Source organism: Plectrocnemia conspersa, unplaced genomic scaffold, assembly GCF_051122295.1.
Source record: "Plectrocnemia conspersa isolate PC_06_02 unplaced genomic scaffold, ASM5112229v1 ptg000010l, whole genome shotgun sequence".
In the NCBI taxonomy this organism is placed as follows: domain Eukaryota; kingdom Metazoa; phylum Arthropoda; class Insecta; order Trichoptera; family Polycentropodidae; genus Plectrocnemia; species Plectrocnemia conspersa.
The window spans coordinates 19,089,017-19,116,662 of NW_028277174.1; the positions used below are offsets into that span (position 1 = coordinate 19,089,017).

General features: G+C 29.3%; 1 protein-coding gene and 1 long non-coding RNA gene across 3 annotated transcripts in view; both read right to left on the reverse strand.

Annotated features, from left to right (window-relative positions):
- LOC148230847 (uncharacterized) lies at positions 1–27,574 on the reverse strand. Its single transcript, XR_015810913.1, has 2 exons — positions 27,513–27,574; positions 1–314 (listed from the first exon to the last, which is right to left on the reverse strand). It is a non-coding gene; the product is annotated as an uncharacterized LOC148230847 (long non-coding RNA).
- sei (potassium voltage-gated channel seizure) overlaps positions 1–27,646 on the reverse strand; it is a 131,151-nt gene that overhangs the window by 70,606 nt on the left and 32,899 nt on the right. The gene's annotated exons all lie outside the window — the stretch shown is intronic.

The window sequence follows — 27,646 nt, forward strand, 5'->3', positions numbered from 1 at the left end:
TTTCTTCAGTCGCTTTCTTCGTATATTTATATAATTTGCGCTTCAGGCTATGTTTTTTGTTCTTGCAAAATGTGCAATCTATTCGCTATATGTATGTATATACATATATTGTATAATCCTAAGTTTGCAGTGGAACTTATGTAATATTCAGATAATTAACAACGAAAAGACACTATCACAGATTTGGATGAGCTGCGCGAATATTTTTTATATGTATATATTATAATTATAATCAGTGCTTCTTGGATCTTGATCTTCTTATTCGTCCATGTTCAATTGTCACTTTTATTTATTTATTACACTTCACATATGTCCTGTAAGTATACATAATACACATTCAATAAACGGATCGATAAATATCATAATCAACATAAAAGCTCAACTTTATTCGGAGAAATATTGGTACTTGTATTGACAAGTAAAAATATATACATATCAGTGGTTTGCCGATTGTTTTTTATTTCCTATTATTTTATATTGCATTTATAATTATTATATAAATAATCAGTGATTTGATTATAATATATTTAACACTTTTCTATTATTAAATTTCGTTAATTTGTTTTACATATTTTTTTATATATAATATATTATCCGGCTTTTGTAAAAAAAAACATATTAATTAAAAAGCTCAAACTATTTTCTATAAAATAATACAAAATATTTAAAAGTCACGGCACGCCACTAAAACATATATAATCGATTTAAAATTTTATCAAATAAATTAATAAAAACAGTATTACAGAATACACTTTTTTATATATTTAAAGAAATAATGTCAGAGGATTTTAATATGAAAGATTGTCCAAGATTATTTTAAATTGTATGTTAAATTAATTATTGTATGTAAAAATTAAAAACATGTTAATTAGATAAGGTTTTAACATTTAATACTTAAAATTGCATTAGTTAATATATTAGTAGTAAATATTAGGTATGATCATTTTTCTTAGATGTATTAAAATAATTAGTTTAATAAATATTGATTTTCATTTAAACTCATTTCAACGTATTTATAGCAAAAAGTAGTTTTTTTTCTTTTACAGATATCGTGATTTTAAAGTTCTATTATATATTAATTAGCAAAAAAATTTAAGAATATCTATATTGAAAAAATAGCAATTTCGTTGATTTATTCGACATATTTTTTTGACATTTGCCATACATCCATCTATATTTAAATGGAAAAAAGAAGGATGATAAAGAGGACCTTAGTCCTTATTATCCTCTTGTAACTTGGTCGCACAAAGGGAAAATACGCCAAAAAACTGGTCATGCGAATGTAGCATACGACCGTTCGGTCCAATTATTTTCTTGCCTCGGGGCTAATTTTGCCTCATAAACTGGGATATTATATGCTTTTTCTTATACAATTAGGGTTTTTATATTGTCGATTAATCATTGTAGAAACGTTAATCTGCCTAATTTAAAAGTGTTTGTGGTTTATTAATATTTACTGTGAATTGTTTTTCAAAGGAGCAAAAAAAATTTTTATACCCTCGTGAAACCAAAGAGCTTTTTTATACGTGTACATTTATTAAGTAAGTAAGCTTTTTCTGTTCAAATAACGCATTTTTAATTCAACTTGATATAAGAACCAGTCAGCTTTTACTCAAATCGCTGTTTTAGATATATAAATGCTTTTTATATTTATTTTAATATTTCAATATTTTTTAATAAAATTCTCATTCCCTATATTTATTTAATTTAAAAATAGCAGTAATTGAAACATATAAAGCAACTATTCTTTAGTTAATTAACTTTGGAACTCTAATTCGTTTTATCATTAATATTGTATTACTGTAGTAATTCGCCCACATGAATAAATAATTGATAATTGCTAAAAATAGCTTAAAATCAAATTAAATATAAAACCTCCATATGTATTAAAATTATAGTGTTGCTACAAAAATGCTAGCTTTCAAAACTTATATGTGAAAATATAACAAGACAAATATTTTCAGGAGATTATTTAGTACATTGTAACTGATAAAAAATATTGAGGGGTGTGCTTTTTCTATTTCAATAATACTGTGGAAAAATATGTTTCAATTTTTCTAAGAATCAGAATACATGTTTACTTCGAATTCTTTTTATGAAAGCCTAGTAAGGGAATAATAACAAAATATATGAAAATCTGCATTGTTTGTTATCGCATTGATTTTATACATCAATTATATATTAATGTAATGCATAAATTGAGTACATAAAATAAAACTCGTTATTGCACTAAAATACCATTTTAGCGTAAATTTTCTCAAAATAAATGACCGATTATTTTAATACAAAGCTATAAAAGTATTTTTTTCTATTTTAGCAATGAAACCACAGCCTTGGCCATAATAATGGGGTACCCCATATAATGGTGTGTAACTCTTTACAAATGCACAAAGTCTGACCGAAATATTTTAGCAGGCAGTTTTAACCGTAATTCTGAGAACTATACAATAGAATTTGTCGTTTTTAATTGCTCACTTGAAAAAAATATTACAGGTCTAATTGTTCAGTCTCGCTTAAGTGACCTTTATGTTCAGTTGCGTGAATTTGGCCGAATTAAGTGAAGCTAAAGGAGCGAATATATAATAATTTTATTGCATATTATTGACTGAATATATCGGAAATTAGTCAACATAATAATTGTTCAGGACACGCTGTCAAAAATGCTTTCTAGAGGTTCAACGAATGTGTTTCTTACAAATCAAAGGTAAAAACTGTAAGAAAATGAAAGACAACTACCCAGAAAGATCGAATGTTGGTTCGTGAGTCCTTAAAAAATCGTCGAAAAACGTCTTCAAAGCTGGCTGCTGAAGACTCTGTAAGCAAAGAGCCTGTCATTTTTTCGTGAACAGTGAGAAGAAGGCTCAACGATGTAAGACTTAGCTGTTGTAAAATTTGACACAAACCGTGACTTTGTCTGATAAATCAAACTATAAGATAATTTCAAACTAAAATTGGTTAATATAAAAAAATATATTTTTTTTTATATTAAACAATTTTATTTTTTTTTATTTTTAAACAAATATTTTTCTATAATAAAACTACTTTTTTAAAAAAAAAATTAACTTTTGGGACCCTGGGCTTAGCACACGTACGTCCAAGAGTCATAGAATAATATCTAGTTGATTGCGTAGTACCCAAAGTCAAATATTATGGCGGAAGAGTTATGGTATGGAGCTGCATGACCGCAGCAGGGGTAGGAAATCTGTACACTTGCGAGGATAGTATAGTGACATATATATTGCAATGTTGGAAATATATTAATCTGTAAACTTGCGAGGGTAGTATAGTGACATATATATTTAAATGTTGGACATATATATTTCAATTCAAACACAGATACTGCTAGCATCCGATTCGGAGAATCTCGGAAAAGAGAGCAAACCAATTGGTTTGCGTTAGAGTTTCACGCTTTTAGAATGGCCTGCACAGTCACCAGACTCAAAGCCTATGAAGTATTTATGGGCAAAAGTAAAAGTTTCCCAACACAATTGTAAATCCAAAACTGAGCTGCGAGAAAAATTGCAGATGGAATGGAGAAAATTGTCTCCATCCAGGCAGGGTGGCATCTGTAATTAAAGATAAGGATGGTCCTAATAAATATAAAAAATAAGCTTAAAATTGTTTTTAAAATGTTTTTTATTTATATTTTCACGATTTTAAGAGATATAACACATTTTTGGGGTGCCCCATTATTATGGCCAAGCCTGTATAAGTATCTCTTTTTAAGTGTAATAAAATGTATAGAACGAATAAATGTGTTTTGAACATATTATGTGTTAGATACTATTCTTAATGAATATTTATTCTCAGCGTTATTTAAGAGAATTCAGCAAATCGTATCTCAACGCTGCTAAAAAAAGGCGCTGGGATACAAGAACGGAAAATAACCAAATATTTTCTTATATAGATATCTCAAGAATCATTTTTGAACTTTTCATATTTAGTTATTCAGGGATTTCAAATTATAGATCCGTAATGTATATATGTATGTAATGATGTTGAATATGAATTATAGTTGTAAGCGCATACAAAGCGCATATGATTCACTTCCATTCGGAATTCGCTTCCGCTAGAACTTTAAGCTGATATATCTAACGGCGACTATCGACAAAGACTGAGGAGATCATGAAATCAGTTGCTTCCATATTTACGTCAAACTTGGTTCAGCTGTCAGAAATCCAGTTCAAAGATAACTTCACGTACATATATACAAATTGTATGACTCAAAATTGCTGCACAATAATAATAATAATTAAAAAAAATCCTTAATAAAACACAATAGTACATGAATTGCTATTTCATGGAACTGAATACAGTGCATAAAAATCAATCATAAGTTGATGGAGTCCAACGTAAACTCATTAAGTCGATTGTGTTACATAGTTTACGTTTGTTTATTTGCACGTCTCGCTCGCCAGAAATGCTCGAAGAGAACGAACCGATGAATCGAAAGTGCAATAAAAACAACGTAAGCAAACGAGCGTACGCGTCTTGGCCGATCTTTAGATTTCGATTGTGATTGAAAACAAGCGGACGAGATTAGAACATAACAGAGAGGGTGTGTCCTGTAGAGTAGATTGGTCATTAGCGTCGATCGCTAACGTCTAGTCATCATCCCCTACGTTTGACTGAATTTTAGAATGATTGATTGACATTTGAGGGGATGGCGGTATGGTAAAGTGTTCGAATCGATAAAATCGAAAAACGATTAGGCACAAATTTACATACGGCCAAAACTTAGGACCGATCGGTTGATTCAATCTAAGTATTTAGATTATCTGTGAAAATATGTTGCCGCTTCTTGTTTGTTTGTTTCTCTTTAAAAAATATTACCGAATTTATACACTATACAGATTTGAAATTTGTTAGCTACGGACAATGGAAAGCCATCTTGATAAACATTAAGAATACTTTTATACGAAATATTAAAATAAATATGAACATAAAGAGATATAATTCAAACAAGTATTTAGCAGTAAATAATGAAAATATATACAAAATAAGATATCAAATTTATGGCGTGAACCCAGCATAAAAAGTGACATTAAAAGAGTTATATTTATAATGCTATTGAAATTGCGTTAAATAGCGTTCGTATACTTGACAAGCTCTCCGACAACAACACATCAATCATGTCTGAATTTAGCGAACAAAGCGTTAAATGCAAAATTTCACAATAAAAAGCGCCCGCCTTGTCACTACATAATAAAGTGGACCCTAAAAAATATTAATTGAAAGAGAGGGGCGAAGTTTTCTCATTATAATAAAAAAATAACGAGAGTGAATTACAGGAAACGAATAACGGCGACGAAGAATGCGAATAATGAGAGAGGATCGCAATAAATCGCTAGAGGGGGAGTTCCGGGTGGTGATTTATGGTTTATCGGCGCGGCTGCGGTAAATCAGCACTCGAGTGCGGCGACTCGATGTAACGATGATGTAAAGTCACGACACAACTCTCGCGTCATTCATGACGTCACGGGGGATACGTCACGGCACCGATTCGGAAACGGACGGTGCTGGGCTTTTTCGGTAGGCGGTCGGTGGCTTGCATGTGCAGGCGTCGAGCACCAATTTATATACCGTACTATCTCGTTGATATATCTCAAATGTAAATTTGTATGCGAGCATAAGAAGAATAATAAATGAAAATTTGAAAAAGCTAAATAGAAACTTCATAAAAAATTATAAAGATAATATATTTATATTTGTGAAAAATATTATAATTTTTAAATATAATAACTAATAATACTATAAATATTATTTTTTAGGGTCTAAATATATACAGTGAGACTTTGACATACGCAATTTAAAATAAAACTTCGCATGTGTTTACCTAAAATATTCCTCACAATAGAAATAAGAGAGCCAGAGAAAAAATACCAAATTGGTCATACTTATCCAAATATTTTGGAGAGTCTAATATACATATGTTTTTTTAAATGCTTTATATTTATAACAATATTTTTATATTTCTATTAATAACAATATTTTTATAAAAAATACAGATAAATTCAGAATTACAGTTGAAAAACAAAAAAGCGGAGATTCAATAAAATATATAAGTAAAAAGAGGGGGAAGGATTCCCAAAGTTCAACCGTCAGATTAAAATTTTGATTAAAAATATTTCTTCAAAATTAATTACAACGGCGGATAAATTTATTGTTTGTTACAAAACTATTCTGGTTGATGAATAAATCAGTTTTAAAACATTCGCAGAATTACGAATAAACATTCTGATAACTTATATTGCACCGCATATGAAACTAATGTAATTTTATAAAGTTGTATCTAAGAAAGATTTAATTTTAGTCATAATATATAAATTTTGGAGAGAAATAATTGCAAACAAATATTTTAGAACCACTCTTGTGTTGCCTTTTGTCAATGAACGTGGGTCAATTTAAATATATGAATACGCTTTTTGTAAAAACACGTGAAATGGCTTACCCGTCCCAATATATTACTAACAGTCAAAGGATTAACAGAAACTTAATCTCTAAATGGGTTTTGTAAAATAGAAGAATAACTGGATAATTTTGCTTGAAAATTGATTGATATAAAAATCATATAATACCCGTTAAAAATAACAGGGTATTCGGTTCTTTTAACAGCGCGCGGAATCCGCTGCTACCCGGGTCAGAAGCCCTACCTATAATGGCACTTCCATTAGAAATTCGCTTCTGGCAATACTTTATCAAAAACTTTTATCTGTATCCCCAACTTGGGACGGAAGATAGATAATCTAAACTATCACCAAATTAAGCTACGCCTACCATCAAGTAAGCAGCCGCTTCTCTCTTCACGTCAACCTGGGTCCAGTTACAACGTCTAAAATCCAAAACCAATTTGAAGTCTTTCAGGTAATCATTAATAAATAATTAGCTATCTTATAAAAAATAAGCAATATAATTTTGCTTGATCTCGATTGTGGCGAAGCGAAAGAGAGATCCACAATCAAAGTAGTTTAAAAAGTCAGTGAGAGTTTAATAGTAGATAGATATACAACATTTATATTAGGCTAAAACTATGTATGGGGTTTTGTTATGTTGTACAAAATATGAAAGGATTCCGTGACTACTCAATTGGAAAACGCTGTCGTAATCTACCCCCTGGTACGCTTATGGGTGATATATTATTTAGTAAAGGCAATCACATCAAAAAAAGATAAATGATAAATGAAGTATTGTATTAACTTAACGACATTCCTCCTTTCCCACGCACAATTTCATAGAGTGTGCGCAAATTTATACTAAATATTTTATACAGTAGGATGGGGCAGGTATATATTTGAACATTATCTCCAACATCTCGCATACATACATCCGTATCGATTTTAAATTCGTGAAAAACGAGACAAATAAATAAAATAAAAATGGCGCCTGTTTGTCGCCGGAAGCGCAATTTCGGCACAAATGCCGCCGTTTTGTATCCCTGTCTCGCTTGCGGTGACGATTCAAATATGGGACCGAAAGCCACTTGTGTGAAAATGACGTCACCGCACTAGAATAATCTGACGGGCGTTGAATTCTTCAAACTCTACGCTCTTTCTTTCGTGCGACGAAATTCGATTTCTTATAAATTATTTCGCGGGCGGCGCGAGCGTTTATATTTATAAACGCACAAAAGGGGGTGCTCAAAATTTTTCACGCTGGCAACACGAAATGTCAAAATCGCGCGATTTACGACCGTTTTTTCCTCAAATTTATTGTATCAATCGTTAAATCATTAGACGTTTGAATCGGCGCGTAGCGAATTTATACTCTTGCCAATTGATTTATGAGTTGTTCTTCATATTTCCGATATTTTACAATATAAAATTTATGGGATTCGGAAAATTCATCACCTTAATGGAAATATTATTTAAATTGATACAGGGAACAAACAAAATAAATACATAATTAAGTCATTGTTTGTTTGAGGCATTTGTTATTCTAATAAATATATTCCCCATCGTCAAACGGCGACGACGATACACGGCACGCGTAGGTGATTATCGGGGCAAAAATTATTACGCACCTCTGTAGACCCAGTGCACATTGCAATGTATCATTTATTGCTTGTTTTTGAAGTAATTTTCGATTTATTTTTACCGGGACCTTTTTTTCGTTAGTGTACATTATATTATATTATCTAAAAATACACCATATTATTGCAAAATACGAGACTCAAATGGAAAAAATTACTAAGTGCTTAGACTCAATTATCCTTATACAAATCCGTCATCGGACCAATAATTTCATACGCTTTCCTTGTTTGAGATTACATACTGAATCAGAGATAATATGTGAAAACTTAATAACACGGCTTAGAATCAACAAAACATCTCGTTACGAATGGTGAATAGTGCTCGTTAATTTCTCCACAACTACATTAAATATTAAATACATTATTATTATTAAATACATTAAATATTCATTACTAGAGGTGAAATCATATTTGTGACATAAACAATTTTATAGCTTTTTACTAAAAATTTACTTTATAATTAGTTGCGTTTTACTCTAAAATTAATAGAGGTACAGAATCAGAAGCAAACATATTTTTGTCATAAGTAATGCATTTAAATGAAAATCGTTTATAAGCTAGATTATATTTGATAGTATATGAAAAGAGTACACCAAAAACTTATTGAAAAGAGCATCACAATAACACCCGTTTTGCCACATTTATAACATGCCCAGCAAAACTTATGTTGTGGCCAAGATGCTTGAACTAATTCAATCGCGAGTTTACTGCTTGTTTTTATACCGTTGGCATTCATGAAGCGCGTTTTTATTTTTATTTTATTTTTATAAATCTTTCGTTGTAACCTGACAGGCGTAAGCCCAATGCATTACAACTGGGTTAATCCGTATCAACTGGGTAAATTAATCAGACAAAAAGAATATCTACAAGTAAGTATTAACCACCAGTCTGAGAATGTCTATATTATTAATTATAAATTATTATGTGTAATATAAATTATATTTAATTTATTGCACTGCAGCTACATTTTTAGAAATAAAAATTCGAGACAAACAACAATTGAAATGTTTCGCTGGTCCTTCGAGACCCCATAAGATGGGGTTTCATAAGGATCAAGGCCGCGCGCAGATAGTAAGATTGCCGATTAAGGCCTTTTAGTTTATCAAATAGTGATCGCCTGCACATTTTTAATATCATAGGTTGTGAAGTGCTTCCGAATCACTGCGTTCTCTAGAAGAGATGGATATGACTGGAGCTAAGCACTAACGCGATTGTTTCTCAATTTGCCTTTTCTTATTCGAATAACCATTATCGATCACCAATTACTTAAAAAAGATACGCGATTTTCCCAACTATGAGGCTTTAAGATTCATTATTCGATACTGATAACTGCATTTTTCTGTATAGTTTGTACAAATAAATCCAACTGGCTAGAAAAAACACACGAATCCCGAAGTCTTTCAAATATTTGTTACGTAAAGAATATCAGAAAATAATTCTAACTATAAAGTCCGTCAGAACTCTCGCAAAGTTTATCAAAACAATTTTCACTTGAGTAGCAGCTAACTCGTAGAAATAATCAAGTTGATCAATAAATCCAAAAGTTCAGAAGAATTGCCGAGAGTTTTAATCCATTACAAACACATTAACAACAGTGCTTTTAACTGAGAGTTATTCAGAAATACGAACGAAATACTTGAAATTATGAGAGCAAAGCCAAAAACTGTGAATTATTTTAAACAGTAATGTAATACATAAAACGATTGTGAACCTACGCGGAAATTAGAAATTGGGTCATTTTTATGATTTTTTTTTGACTTGTTATGTGTCAATTCTGACTAATTTTCGGGTGCTGAAAAAGTTCAACATCAACATGAAACTCCTGAAATAGAATATGTAGATTTAGATGTTATTTTTTATTATATAATACATAAGTAACCAATGTGCAAAATTAACATTTTTTATGTAATGCAACTAAGTTAGACGTCGAAAGCAAAATTTAAGCTTCAAACGTATAATAATAATTTTTATAATTGTTTTAATTTAATTAAAAGTGCTTTTTCTTTGCATTTAAGATTAAACATATGTCATAAATAGCATATTTTTAATTAATCTCAATTGTCATTTAATAATTATGCGTTTTATTGTATATTTATTTGAGATTTTTCGCGGTATCAATTTATTATTTCCATTGAGGCGATACATTATCTTAAATGTTTATACGCCAATTTATTTCTGGTTATCTAGATATTATATAATTTAAGGAGCACTAAGCTATTATTTTTGTAAAGAATAAATATATTTAAAACAGAAGTTTCAGTCAATTTTTATAACTCTTACAAAAATGTACCAAAAGTGAGCCTTCTTAAAAAAATATTTATTTCAAATTTACTATGTAGTTTACATTCAAGTAATTGTAAGGCAGTGTCCAGCGTTTTCTTGACAAAGCGTTTAGCCAAATGCGCTACAACCAGGTAAACACAATCAATAACTACTTAGTAAGTAGTGAGACAACAGACTAAAATCAAAATCTGTAAATTATTGACATATATTTTATTATTAATATACTATTATTCTTAATATTTATCCGTGAAATTATGTGAATTTATAAAAACAATATCAGTGATGATTGATTGGAATTATAATTATAATAATATTCACTAATTTCTATCTCACAGACACACGATATAAATTATTATGAATTACTAGGGTTCAATAGGATTCGAACGCAGCTCTTTGTTTAATTTATTAATTATAAGGTATTGACTTGCAATTTTTCTATATGTAATTATTACAGCTAAAAAGTAAATGCGATTTTCGAGTAATAACTAATGCAGAGTTCAAAACTCCTACACAGAATGAGAAAGCTACCGAGTAGCTCGAAATATCATATTTTCGTATGCGATACACGATGTTTGTTTGGAGCACGAATAATATTTACATTCCTTCTAGTGCCATTTTATTCTATGAAACGTGATTCTAGAAATAATAGTTATACTACCTGTATAAAGGGTTTCTTTATATGATATTGAACAGTATTAGTAAAAAAAAACAAATAAAATTGGACAAGCTTCATATAAAATACACTTGATTTTAAAAAAATATCTATGTCGTTTTAATTCCCTATTATTTATAATATATTATATATAATACTATGATGTGTTAAAATTACTTAAAACGGCAGTAGATTAGTCACGTCTTTATAATTAGTATCTAAAAATAAAAGCTAGCTAAATCTGCCAACAAAGGTTTCCAACACAAAGGAAAACTCCATAGCGACATGTTTGTATGTATAAAACTATTTCGAAAATATATTTATTCAAGGCTGAAAAAGATCTGCATTTTAATCAAATAAAATTCTCGCCGCTCTAACGTCAATTCCCTATCGTTCTATGGTATTTTACATACATTTATGCTACAAATCACTCGTGGTTCTATTGTTAAATTAAAAAAAAAGGAGCAACGAATCGTATATTTTCAGTGGCGACACATAACTTCCAAGCCCATTATTTATGAATAAATATATAGCTATAAACGTTATATTTCGTATGAAATAATGCCGAAAAACAAGGCGATATTATGTAACGGGCAAATTTTCATAACTCAAACATGCCGAGAGAAAGAGTCCTTGAAATTTTCCAGACGGACGACATCGAAATTAAGGCCAAGAAACATTTGCAAGCTGTGATATTTTTTCCTTCAAATAATTATAGATAATAATTTACAAATATATATGTATTCATAATCAGAATAAACCGTATTATATTCCCAGCATTAAAATCTAAATTTATACGTTTAAAATATGCTAATAATAAAAACTGTTATTATAACTATTACAAAAATCAATCGAAAGTGTTTTATTGCATATTATATTTTATTTTTATCACACATGTAAAATATAATAGATTTATACACTGCACGAATATTTTTATATAATGTATGTTATGAAAACATACTTTAAAATCCGCTCAATCGATTATAGCACATGAGAATAGTATTGCTAAAGATTACTTTATTTTATTAATTGTGATAGCGAGTACTTAGAACAACCGAAAAAATTGTAATAAGTCAACATTAAATGATAAGAAATGAGATCGTTAAGATATCATATAAATATCATACAAGAGCATGACATAATATGCAAAGCTTACAAATAATGTGTATAAGCTATAGATGTCAGATATAATATACTAAATAGTGTCATGATGAAAAGCTTTCTCTCAATCCATTATCTGTGACACCTTTTCCACAATATCATAACAATAGTAATAATAATAATGTATGATAAGGGGCTCAATGGTCGACTTTGCCCTCCATTTAGTATTTTTTGTGTTACATTGCCGCCGTCTCACGTGTACGAAAATATATTGGATTTATGCCAATGTCTGAGTCGAGTTCTAGTTCTTTATCACCTAGTGCTCACTCTGGGGCCATTCGCATTAATGCCGTCATTAATTTAATGTTAAGCGCCGATCTCTTTTTCTCGCGGCTCGAAAACAAACGCGGTCGTCGCCATTGTCGTCAGATCGCTTATAGACTCTCGCTATATGAGAACAGTTCATATATAAAGATTAAAATCACAAACAACCGAATTTTTTTTAAATAAATTGCTCTAATTGTATAAATGCGATCGCTTATATTATTTGCTACTTTTTACATGGAAACACAAATACATCTAATTTACATGATACAATATTTACCATGTTCGATACATTAAATCAATAACTAGAATTGTCTTGAGTGTCTTAAAAAGTAATCGTTGTTTGGCCGCCATAGAAATTTTTTTTTCTGTCCCTTTCGGTGGAACGGCCAAATACAAAGGAGTGGCCGCTAGATAAAATTACGTATGCTCATGTTATCTTTTTTTAAGACATTAGCGAAGGATATTTTTAATCTTTCAGATTCATAACGGATACTTTAACGTCATATGGAAATAGATTGTCTCACAATAGTGCCCTATATTAACAAATAAGCCTTTGTCTTAGACGTTTTATATCACATATTAAAACTGGATTTGTCACCAGAGTTTATGATTTAAAAGCATATTTTTACGACTGTACATTTTTTGTAAGCTTTTTGACCGTTTTAGACCTACCGATTTATTACCTTCATTGAGTGTTTCAATTGTTTAATGGAAAGATTGTTGAAAAGATGTACCCGACAAATATTAAAAAATATATAAAGCAAATTTATTTTTTATATTTTTGGGGCATTATTTGTTAATTAATCCAGCATCCAGTCCTAATAGCAGGGGTTGGAAGATAATTGAATGTTAGAAAATCAGAGCGTGATTCTTAAATACTAAAAACACTTATTTAATTAAATGCGTGTGAGAAACAAATGTTTTCTTTTCGAGTCCTGCTCTTGACCGTAGGCGCAAGGTCAATCGCTTATGCTATCAAACGAATAAAATCGAAACAGTTTTCAGGTGTAAATATTGTTATTAATAAAAGCTACCAATAGTGTTAATGTAATTTTTTTGTTTATTAAAAGCATAAAAAGGTTTAACTCATGCCTATTATTATTTATTTAAGAAATTATATTACGATGTTAAAAAAAATATAAAATGCCATTTTTGTCATAAACAAATATAATTTAAATGTCCGATAACCCACGAATAGAATCGTTAGAGTAATTGTATCTACTTTAAGGCTAAGTAGTGCAATTGTATTTTGCATCTTTTGCAGAAGTATAGGCATATTTTTTTCTATCGGCTCGTAGCGTTTAGGCTCAGATAAGGGTTACACCGATCCTTTAAATCTTTGTAGTGTAAACAGAGAAAAGAAAAGGCATTTTTCACGAGCTCTTCTCACTGTGCCCCCAGGGGTCGCAGGGTAATATTGAACAAAGGCCGTCCAGAACAAGAAGGGATGTGGAAAGGTTTTGATATCCTCAGAGCTTCACCTAAGCCCAGAGCGTATCGCGAGCTTTCCTCTTTGTAAACAAACCAAATTTGAAGTGGATATAAAATAGGGGGAGATTAAGGGGTTGTGCCCGGCCAACATCTTGGACGCAAATTGAAAATAGCGCTTTTTCAGATTTCTCCGTTCACTTGAATTAATTATTAGGGGGATAAGTTGTGTTTTAATACACAATATGCTACGGAATAAGATATCATCAATGGCAATATTTTTATATTTTGTATAGTATACAATATTTTAAAAACATTTTAAAGCGGCGTATTTATTTTTCTCAAAAAGATAAAATGCAATTAGTGTAAATTGCAAAAGTTAGTTTTGAGCACTAACAGCAATGTCACCATAATAGCAGCTTCCAGGAACAATTCTAGTATATCAAACGCTGTGTACAAGCAATTCCAGTGTATCAAATATAACGTGTAATATAAATACAAAATAATAAAATCCTCTCAGTTTTATAGAGGGACGTTAACGTGAAAATAAAAATTTAGTTTACCTATGGAAGGTTTATATATTTAAACCGTTCAAATAACTTACTTTTTTGATACTTTTAATAGCAGAAGTACATGAGATACTTTTTTCATATTAGGTACTTCATAAAAAAAATCTCTAGGGCTTAAAACACCTTTTAAAGGAGTGCTTTATCACTTTTTTTAAGGAAAGAATATTATTTTTATTCAACGCATCTTATACTCATGTATAAGATGCGTTGTATAAATAATTTATAAGACAAGTTAAATAAAAATTGAAACAGTTTCTCTATTTGCTCGTATTAAATATTAATTATTTTATTTTAATAAAAAAATATTATTTTTAAAAACTATTTTATACAATTTTAAGCCTTTTATACACAACAAATAAGAACGTGAACTTTTTAATTGCATATCACAATTTTAAAAATAATCCATATTTTTTACAAACCCATAATTTGCATAGCACGATGAAAATTTACATAAAAAATATCGTATCTGTTTTCCATATAAGGCTTTTCTCACAAAAACAAGTTTATCTGAAATTTGCATATTTCATATCCAATCACTTTTGTACAAAATATTTGGCCCAGGATCAATTTAGAACGTCAAGATTCATAATAACAGTATCTCAATACTAATCATAGTAAACATGGATATATATACAATATAATAAATAGTATAAACTTCATTATGTACAAATTTATATACATACATAATAGATAAATGAGTATCAATTAACTATACATAAACATAGTGTATGTATTTAGAAAAAAGCATACATTGTAAAAAAAAATTCTACAATTTAAATAAACCTATTCACAAAAGAAACGATGTCAGTTTCTCAATTTTCTTTGTTCAAAAATTTTCCGAATATTTGGGACTTGTACAAGCCAATAAAGCTTGGTTATGGGTTGAGGGATATTAATTGACTAAAAGGAATCCTCTCTCTCACTCAATACCTACGGGCTTACCCCATTTTATCGATTTGCTTTGTGCAAACGTCGAGTCGGTCGGGAGCCATAAATTATTTTATTCGACTTCCAAAAAATACACATTGTAATAAAAGCACATGGAAATTAAGCGTGTAAACGACCTACTTGCAACTTTAACGGTCAGTATTATATTTTACGAGTGAATATATTATTCGTAATTACCCTAATATGGTTTATTAAAATACATAACACAATACCATAGCCTCCTACAATATGTGGTATTTTTTAAATGTATATATATATATATCATTAACAAACTGGAAAAGTGCTGACCTTTCGGCGTTACGCATGTTTGTTGAAAAAAATATGGGTGTATAAAGCATGCGTGATCGATATTCTACATTATATGTTAAAAAATAAATGTGGTTAAGCAGTTACAAAATTATAATAAGTGCATATTTTTTAATTATACATTTTTCATAAAAAAATAATAAAAATCTGATAAACGAATCAACTCAACTTTTTATATAAACGGTCTAATTAAAATTAATAGTACCAAAAAAATACTTATTTAAAAACAACAGCTGTAATTAATTGAGTTTATTAAAAAAAAAATTTAATTAAAAAAATATCGTTATGTGAGCCTATTAAAGTTTTTTACGTAAGTGTTTAATAACTAGTATCTCCTACACATTTAAAAATCAACTAAAAGTACATAAAAAGTTATATTTAATTTATACAGCATAATTTAAAATTAAAAGTATTAATAAAATCAGCTGTTTTTAAAACGAGACTGTCTCAAGTTCTGATGCATGTTATTGATTTGAAATTGAAATATTTTTAAATATATGTATGATACATATTATATATAATATAATACATTAAAAAAATGATATATTATTTACGGTTGGATGCCAAGAAAAATAATAAATGTATACCATTAAGTTTAAGAATGTTTCATTAATTTAATTATTCCGCAATATTATTTTTTAATTTAACAATACAAATGTTTGTGATTACTGCCTAAATGTTCGTCAAAAGCTGTTAAGACTATATATCTAAAAATAATTGGATTGAAAAATTATCTGAAGGACGGACAAATATCAAAGAAAAACACGCCTCTGAAGTTAATATGATATAAATTATGTATATATGCAATAAGTCTCAAGAACAGCTCAATCTGATTTGCTCCATCGCATATTAAATACTTCTCAAAAAAGATTTTCAGTTCAATAGCGGAATGCCGGCTAATTAAAAAAAGTGTAAATATTGTGCCATCAATGCGGATGTAAGACGCAATTCAAAAATGATATTATCAATAATAAGCATATGCTTCTTAAGCTTATAAAGCTTAGAATACTGTTGTAGCCATGATATATTACGCTAAAAACGGAGAAGAAAATATGTATAGCAATCGCTATATGTTACGGTGACAAACAATACGTGTCTCCGCAGCGATTCTTGTCACGACCCCCTGCCTTATATTAACTCTCCAGGTTGGCCAATATGAGCGTATAAATCTCCAAAGCAATTTCACCTCCGATTTTTTGACGGAGCACCTGCGGTGTTACCACTCGGAAAAAACAAACAAACAAGCCGCCTTTTGTCCGCGTTTATGCATACATATTTCACGAGGGTCGATCGATAGTTTTACAACAACACGGTTCTCTGTCTACGTCACATCAAAGATAAAAGGGCGACAAATTAAAAAGTTTCTCGACGATGAACAGCTAAACGCTAGTATATTTTGAGTGATTCGTTTGTAAAACAATCAATCAAACTGTGGCGTGGTACGGAAATACATTGATCTATGTGAATCGCTTTGGCATTAAAAATAAAATGTTTTCTGTTATTATAATATATATAAAGAAATTAATTTTTGCTATATATTTGATAATATATGAAATATAGCTTAGAGAATTATGTGATTGCTTTTTATAGCAAAAGGAAAATAATCATTGACGTTGCAGCTATGTATGTAATGTGTTAGAAGCAGAGGGGCGAGCAGCCAAATATTATCGCGAATTGCATATTACGTACGGATTAGTTAATAAAATATCATTTTTAGCATGCTTTTTCTCATGTAACATTTACGCAGTAAGCTTACTAGGGAACGGATTACAACGCAATAATTTCCAAATTTATTTTTACTTTATATTTCCATACAACACCTTAAAAAATCCAGTTTTTATATTTTATTAATTGTCAATAGACGCGACAGGTGTTAGTCCAGTGCGTTACAATATGGTAAACTCAATAAAAAACTACTAAGCTACTGTGACATCTATTTTATTAATTATTAATTATTATTACAGCTTACAATCAATATTTATTATTACTTTTATTAAATCTAATCTTGCCTACTGTAACCCAATGCGTTACAATAGGCAAACATGTACAAACTAAATAAGTCAATCAGACATAATGAATACCTACAAGTATGATTAACCACCAGACTGAAAGTCTGAGAGCTGGTGACATCTATATTATTAATTATAAATTATTATGTGCTATACAATTTATAATCAATAATTGTCACTTTAGCTGGGGCAGTATTTTTAATAATACTGCATTTTGATAAATACAAATTCGAGTGCCACTGCCGAGGCTCGAACCCGCAACCTCAGAGTTACTAGTCTGAGACGTTACGGACTACGCTATTTTATTATGCACAATCTAGATTTAATTTTATATATTAATCTGTAAAATTGGGAAAATTTTAGAAAATCGAAACTGTGATGATCGATCAGAATTATGATTAATATATAATCATTAGCTCCGATCTTCCAGATATGACAGAAATAAAAAATACATTAGCGTTCATATTGATTCAAACTCAGATCTTTCAGATGTCAGTCACTGATTTATAACACTTAAAGGGATTTTATTAAAAATGTCGTAAAATGACTGGTATATAGATTTTATTATTTGGCAAGTATAAATACAAGGCTAGTTAAAGTCAGAGAATTTTTTTATTTATTGAGCAACACTGTCATTTTTGCTAGGTCCCACGTGACGCGTGAGAGTGTACCAGGTCTCAGTTGCAACAACGATTTGTATATTTAATGCGAAAGAAACAGTTTAAAATGTGGCAATATATAAATAAGAAACATACAAGTACAAGGCTATTCATTATCACTAATAAACATATTTAAAATAATGAAGAATAATATCTTTGGGTGAGTACTGGCGTTGAAGTGCATGGCAACTATGTTGAAATATAATTAATGTTGTATAAGTACAATTAAGTCAATTATAAAATATTTTCTGGACTCTTAGAATATATTATATTATATACTAGCATCATACATACATAAATTTATAATTAAGAAACAATAAATTATAAGATATTAACCATTTGGTAGAATCAGGTGGTGGTGGTGGTTCAGATTCGATTAATTAACGAGCTAAAAATAAAACGCTTACATAATAAAATGAGGCATGTCGAATATTTTATCGATAATGCTACTGTAATTTAATAATTAATGTGTAGATGTTCTATATTTCTATTTATCTGTAGTTGAATCACGTACAAGCAATAGCTTAATATTTTTTTAACCACTAAGAAGTAGAGATCGTGGAAAGTATATATCTTTATAAAGTACAACACACATACATATAATAATAAAAACGAAAAGAGAACAAGGGGCAAAGTATCATGAAACTATTAAACTTTAATACCACTATAGACACTTTAAAATTTAAAAGCAAACTTTAATGAAGAAAAGTTCATATTCGTAATAAGTATGTAAACCCGGATATCTAACTTAGTAAAAATAGAAAAAAAAATATAATTTGAAGCCAAACACGTGTTTGAGAGAGAAATAGCGGAGGAAGAAAATAAAAAGCTCATTGCATAGTGCTTCAAATGCCAGTATTAAAGTTTACAGAGCAGCTTTATTAAATTTTTAAAATCCGCAGAGATATATGTATATTTTTTATAAGTTTAAAAAATATGTCGTATCCGTAGTAAAACGATTATAATAAAGCATATAAATTATATCAGATAAACTTGTTTAATTATGGTTATATAATCTTCAAGATTATTTTAATGTCTATTATTCATATTACGGATTTTATTAAAACTACTCAAAGATTAAGAAACAAAAATATTATTTTATCGTCTTGCCAGCAAAATAATATGCAATAGTAAATATAAAAAAATATTTGTTTGTTAAATTATATACCAAGTGAAATGTATAAAAAATGTAGAAATTTTCTAATGATTTTTAATCATTTTTTTACCGATCTCAATCGACCTCCAGCAATGTCATATCGACTATTTTAAAGGTTTCCAGTATAGATATTTGCTCTTATAGAGAAATTCCGACAAAGTGTTGGGGTATGGTGCTATAAAATATAATTTTTAAGTATCGCAATGCCTTATAAAATACGTACGGGAGAAAAGCATTTGCAACATAATAAACAAAAATTTTTAATTACCTCCTAAATTTTTGCTCCTAACCAATTTTTAAAATTAAATTATTTTTTATTGTGCATTTTTATGCGAAAAAGTGCTTCAAAACTAAAATAAATTTTATAAATTACCTGTCGGGATATTTTTTTATTTCATTAACTGTATATTTGTATTTTAATTTTTTTTTAAATTGCAGCAAAGTGTAAAAAAAATATTATGTACACAATTCTTTTTTATTTTTAAAGCAACATTACGATGTGGGTGTGAGAATGCGTTAAGACAATTAAATTAAAAATTCAACGTCACACACTCATAAACTAATGATAATAAAAAAGTTCTGGCCGTTTAATCGGTCTGATCAAAAATAATGTTGAACAAAGAACAGCAATGTATTTCCTAGATGAGATAAATTATCGCAAAAAACGAATTTTTTTGTGAACGGCCCACATAACACAATAATAGTCGCGCTTTTAAAGATAATCGTTACCCAAACCGTTCTTTAAGCAAAAATTCCATTATTGTGAGATATATGCAACCTATAAAAAAGCATATATAATAGACTAATAAAATTTTCATCAGATAAAACAGAAATTCTAGTATCGCCTCAAATCATTCAAATTGAGAGGAGGGTCGCTGATCTCCTCCTATTTTCCGATCGTATAAATCAGAACGCTGCCGTAAAAATGCAATTTTCTGCAAGACATAAATTCAATTTTCGATACAACTTAAAAACCTAACGACGCAGCAAAACGACATTGGACAACATAGCACATCAATGTAATTTATAAAATTTTAAATAAATTCATGTGTCAAATATCAGTTCATTAACCTACAAAACATAATTTAGCAGCTTTTGTTTTGAAACTATTTTTTTTTATTCAAACTTAATGTGACATCAATGAAAAATATAAACTTGAAACAAGCTTTCGATTAATATATTTCCTACATCATCAGCGGTTCGCGAAATATTAAAAATGACCACAATGACTGTTCTAAATAAATTTTCAATCATATATTCTCATTTTTGTTACTAATGAACTAGATACTATTAGAAACATTTTTCGCAAATTTTTATGAAAATTAATTTTTTATTTGTAATTTTATTATTTTTATAGCATTAATAGTTGGACTTACAATATCGTTCATGGTTACTATTATATTATGAGGCGTTAAGAATATTAAAGACGAACTCCACAAACGCATGTCTCGAAATAATCGACTACAAAGTATTTTAGAATATTAAAGGGCAATTAAACTCATGGATTTCATCACCATTCGTCAAATTCGGGTTATTGAATAGATTAAGTATGGAATGGTGTTACATCTGGCATAGTGTAACCGCAGTGCAAGATTATTTTTAATTTTATAAGCCTATTCTGGAATCTATACATTACTTTCCGATGTGAGTATGAAAATAAATATGAGTTGAATATGAATATATAAGCAAATTAACCATCTACTTAAATTAATAGTAAGACGTACACTCTTGTCATATCAAAGAGTGGAATGGTTTCCAAAGAACGACCCATTTGAGACGAGACTACTTGCACGTCATGAAATATTCAAATTTAATTCCAGGGGTGGTCAATTCTTTCGTTTAAACCGTCGGCCGCGCGGTGCATTCGTAATGAGCGACCCATTTTCCTTCTGACGGATGTATTTTTCTATCCATTTGAACAAAAGTCTGTTATACATGTGTATGTAATAAATACTGCATTGTATAAATGTATAATTGCATTAAACGCCGGCGCTTGCGCTGTAAATTTTCAGATGCGCTCATAAACGTTGAACGACTTATATAATATATTATACACTATCGGATAGATTCGGGTCAAAGTAGGTATAAGTTGTAAAGATGAAAGAGGTTTACGAGATAAGTGCAGCAGCAGCAGCACTAAAAAGACGAACGGAAATTCGCACAAAATTGATGTAAACCATCTCTGGAAATTATCGACGCCAATACAAATAAGGAAACATAAAATTTAATATGAAGCATATTCTATATTACTGGTTGTAGTTTATTTACAAACCGGAGTATTGCAATCGATCATTAAAATCCAGAGCCAATAGAGATTTTAATGAAACTTTTCTGTTTCAAAGTCCTATCTATAACTATAGTACGCTCGATACATAAACTTAAATTCAGTTATTTAAACACATTTATGTTTCTCTAGACAGAATTTAATGCAATTATTCTAAATTTTCAGGCAAGATAAAACACGATGACATTTATGTTTTGACTTTGAGGTCAGCAATTTGCAAGTCATGTATTAAACGATAAGTTAATTTGCATATAATGTTGTGATTTACAGCAGTTAGATTTTGCTTAAAATTTACCTCTTGTTTGTCCTATTTTTAGATTATAGTTATAAACTAGTTAAAGCATAAAGTATATATATATATATATGTATATATACGTTTTTAATTAAAATTATGGCCACTTTTAAAACACAAATTTGAGGAGAAAAACGCTTATTTAGAGAATTGCAAAAATATTTGAGATTAAAACAATAAAAGCTTTCTGAGAATGTATAAATGAGAAAACTTTGTTGTATTTCTTCCCGGCCAGATAAATGAGGTTAATGCGGTATTTTCCAGATCCTTTTAGCATAAATATGAGAAATGCTCTCAGATAAACACTCAGAAAATTAATCAAATTAATTATTGAAAATGTTGTAAAAGGATCATACATATTTTATTCCTGTTTTGATAAAATAATCCAGTCGAAACATATTCTCAATTTAAATATAATAATCAATAACTTCCTTAATAAAATCCATTGAATTTGGGAATTTCTCTTACGGCTTCGAACATAGAAAATCATGGAACATCTTTATTAACAATTCATCTATTTTATGTCTTTTATCTCGTCTCTCAGAAATGTATCTAAGATTTACAACACCATTAAGCGATGTCTCATCTTTACGGTCATTTTTATCTGATATTGTATTTTATATATATTATATATATAATATAATCTATACTTGGAGACCTCGCCGCCTGACCGCAAACAATGAACTTTACATTTGCGAAGCAATGTCATGAAAAGAAACGAACATTTCAAAAGTATTGAATTTTTACATTCCCCTCTTGGCGTGCGCCACAAACAAAGCAACCCCATATAATATAATAATTCCGCGAAATCACGTGACGTAGCGTGATTTTAGAATAATTTTCGCGACATTTTTTACTAATAATTGCCATTTTTCCCCTTTACACAGCAGTTTTATTTCCAATTCGACACTTTAAACGGCTAGATGAATATCTTTTTCAATTAAACTTTCCATAACTTCGGACGTTTTGTATCTCCAATTTTGTACGGATTAAACCGGATTATAAAATTCGACCTATGCTCTTGAGTGAGCCGTCTGTCTAGCTTTGAGCCAGATTTTAATTAACACAAGCCTACAAAATTTATTATAACTGTCTCGTAATTAATTTGTTTATCAAACAATCAAGGAAATCCTACGAAATTGTAAATATGTTCCGCAATAATATGAGATGATACATACAGATTGTGCGTATGGTTTATAGCGGTCTGCCTGATACGAAAATATTCATGTAAATACCATGATGAAATTAATCTGAATTAAAATATTAAATAGCAAAGCATAGTACATTGAAAATCGATTCCACTACAACACAATCACATTTACTCAGAATAACTGAATAACTTTATATTAATAATTTATATCATTATTCAATGCAAACAATGAATTCAAAGTAGCACTTAGCTACAGATTAATTCAGAGACAATAGTAGAGTTATTGCGCTATTTTGATGCTCAAAATCATAGAGCAGAGGATAATTTAATGCATTAAATACAGTTACAAATATTACAAGTATTATAAATCGTTTTTTCTCTCCAAAACTAATGTTAACTGAATTGCGGTTTTTTCAATTTCTTATAACAGTTCAAAGTTGACAAATTAATATAAGATATTTTCAAAATAAATTTGATGAATTTGATAATGTCACAATTTTCTTATAAATAATATAAAAATATATAATTTTCATATATTATATGTATGTAAGTTAAGTTTAAATTATAAGTTATTTTTCAAAAGTTTTAAAAGTTACAATAATCGAGTATGTAATAATAGATATTTTGTCAAAACTACCAAGCCAGAAGAAAAGAGCGTCATGAATTTCTACGACCTGCCCAACAAGTGCAATTGTTATATTGACGTACGTGACGATCGGAGATTCGAAAAATGAGGCAAATGCATTCCTAAATGAACAATAAACAAATTCTATCGTATTGATTAGTGTCGATGAGCCGGTGAAGTGCGTTGCCAAATACCTAGCTGTTCAAATTACGATGTAAAATCAATATTATTAAGTAAGACGGAAGATAATATTATATTAAATTTAATTAAACCAATATTTTTTTGAAATCAGAACAAAAAACCTCATCCATCTCGATTAGCGTATATGAGTGGATAAATAACCTATTGCACATTAGACACTTTAAACTACTTTTATCATCGAGCTTGCATCAAGCGAAGCATCCATAGATATTTTGAAAATCAAGGAAGCCGCCGCTTCCCTCTTTATGTCAATCAGTGTAACTAGATTCCACGAGACGCATACAACTAATAAATTATAAATTAATAATAATAAATTTTCAGCCTAAAGTAGAGTGGAAGAAATAAATTCCAATTATTAATTTGAAATGCTATTTAAATTGAAATATTTCCCTATAAAATAGTTATTGTCTTCGGAAAAGATGCCAAGCATTATTAAATAAATAGTTTGAGCTTTTGCTCATAAAAATGACTCACGCATGCTATCTAAAATGTCTTCGGATTTTATAATATATACTATAATACATTCAAATACACTGTCAATTTTTATAAATGATTTAGTTTTTTGGCTATGGATAGTAAAATATCATTTATATTATATAAGTAATATATACTATATTAAAAGTATTGAAATAATTGTCAATTTAATTATATATTATATAACAAAACAATCAACGTAATTTTTTTTTAATTTAACAGTATCTCTTAAAGAAATTAAAAACATAATTTAAGAAACCAGTGTTGACGAATTAAATGTAAATATACATATAACAAAAAAACATTTTTTTTTTATATTGTACATATGTACACATATGATATTTTTCATGATCTGAAATGGCTCATTATTAGAGAATTTTGTATTCCTAATATATAATTTAAATTAATTATTCCGATATTTCTCCCTGAGATTAGGAAAATCTAGGAAATACTAATCTGTGATGATCGATCGAAATTATAATTATATAATAGTGAATAGTAAAATTGAAAAACACAAAGGTTCATATATCGTGCTGGGCATTATTAATTATAAATTACATCATTTTGTAAAAAAAAAACATTATTACAAGAATAAAAATTAAGATATTTTTTTATTAAATCTAGTACATAACTAATACAAAAAATACTACAAAGGTAAAATTTGGATTAGATAAATATATTTTTTAAATCTTTTAAAAACTATTCGTACTTGATTGGAATAAATATACACACGGTCACAACTAGAGATGTTAATAAATTATGAACCAAAAAAATATTAAAAACAGAAGAGAAATTCTGTAAGGTGTTACAGAATACATATTAAAAGCAAAATTTTTAAATAAGCTAAAAATCCAACTTTGTGCACAAATAAAATTATAGTGTTCATTTATATTTAAGTTTAAATTTAAATTGAGTAAAATATGCATATACATATAAATACATACATAATGTTAAAAAACTACAGAGTATATGTATTATTGAATAATTTAGTAATTATTTGAAAAATAGAAAGCAAAAGAATACGAGAAGGAAAGTAATACATATATCTATGATTTACATAAAGGATCCAAGTTAGGACCATTCTAATTTATAATAATTAATAAAAAATGTTTGCATAAGATACTTTAATTTATTGAATAGTTTATAGTTTGCTATGAATCGATTGACAACTTAAATTCTGAGATGTATAATAGAAATTTTATTAAAGAATTTTTATTATTTCATTATATATTGATTGCAAAATGTATTTAGATCTTTTTGACATTTAACTCATAAACTTAACAAATATTGGATATTATAAACACACAAATAAATTTTATTTAAAACAATGAATCAGAAAAACAGGTCTGGTAAAATTATTTTTTAACTGTTAAGCTTAATGGGTTACAACTGTGTAAACACAATCAACAACCACTTTGTAAGTGGTAAGACATCAAACTGCAATCAACGTCTATAAATCAGTGAAACATATTTTATTAATAATAAACTATTCTTGCAACTTACAATCAATACATGTCACTATGACTTATATTCAACCGCGAGATCACAAAGCCTGTGATGATAGATCGAAATTTTAATCATATAATAATCACAATTCCGATCTTCCAGATACAATACAAATTGACAAATACCATTCTTTATGAGTTCTGATCCTAGCTCTTTTAGATATTAGTCAGCGACTGGTATTTCGTGCTAGAAAAATCTGGAGAGCTTATGTATAAATGAAATAATGTTATTTTGCATTAGTAAGTCTAAAGCAAGAAGTAGAAATAGTTAATGTATATTTTAAAGAGAAGTGAGCCACAATAGTTCAAGAAAGAACTATAATTATTTATAATGTATAATAAGGAATATATTTTTTCTGTGATACTTTAATTTATTGTGTGGTGATTATTTTATTAAGTAATGAATTAAGTACAATATAAATTATTTTAAAAAACAATATCCTTAAACTGAATACATACATAAAAATTGATATAAGAATAATTTTAGATAAAAATATGGATATTCTCGGGAGAGTTATTAAGGCATTTTTAAGCAATGCATCATATTACATTTATTACTTTCGTGTTTTTTAAACTGTCAATTAAATTTAACATGAGCAAAAAAAATTACCATAGACAATTACATACTGTATTTATAATATTTAAAAAATAATAATATACGTTAATATAAACATATTGACGTAAAGCCGAGTTTAATTAAAATTGCAACGCATTGTTAGGCAAATCCTCGTTAGCGAGAGACATACGGCGCCCTCGTGTGCAATACGAGTTGTCTTCCCTTAATTATGACCTCAATCGTACCACCTTATAAAACGTAATCGTTTCGCCCCCAAAAAGACTAATTAATAAAAAGCGTCCGAATTATACATATATTCATACGTATCTACCGGGAATAAAATTATAGATAAATTATTGTAGGAGAAAATTACAAAATAAACGCACCCAAACACCAAAGAGGAATTACAATTTTAAATTTGTATTTTTTGCGAACAATAGCAGCGGAGATTCTCGTCTCGGCTGGAGGTCAAAGAAGCAGAGGAACGCCGGGAATGTGACAATTTTTCGCGTCTATAAAGATACCTGAGCGCGTCTGGCGTGTCGATCGATTTTTCTACATATCACGGGAAATTCCTTTTCCCACTTGACGTAACTACGGCCGTGACGCAATCGGCGTCGATTATATCTGAAAGAGGGCTTTATTTCTTGATTTTAAAAGCATAGAAACAAAGAGCATTCAGTGCGAATTAAGTTGAGCTTTCATTACGATTTGTTAAAAAAAATCACATATTTTTAAAATTTATATCACACGTTACATAAATTTTATTTTTATCATTTTTTATGTAAAAATATCATGGTTGAAAATGCCTGTGTTATTGTCAAATATAGATCGCCCGATATTGAACGCTTCGGGCGTGCGACGCGATTTATTTTTAAATTATAATAGAGTGCCGTTTGTGTGATTTTTTCGCTTTGTGGTTTATGGCCGGAAAAGCGGACGCGAAGACTGTCGTTACCGGGCGGAAAGTGCGGCACGGGCCGGCCCGACCGGCCGCCAGCTCGAGTTCCATTCGACTGTTGTTGTGTGTTGCGAGATGAGTGCGCGCCGTCATCCAGGACGAACCAGCTTGCGCATGTGTGCGACATGGGT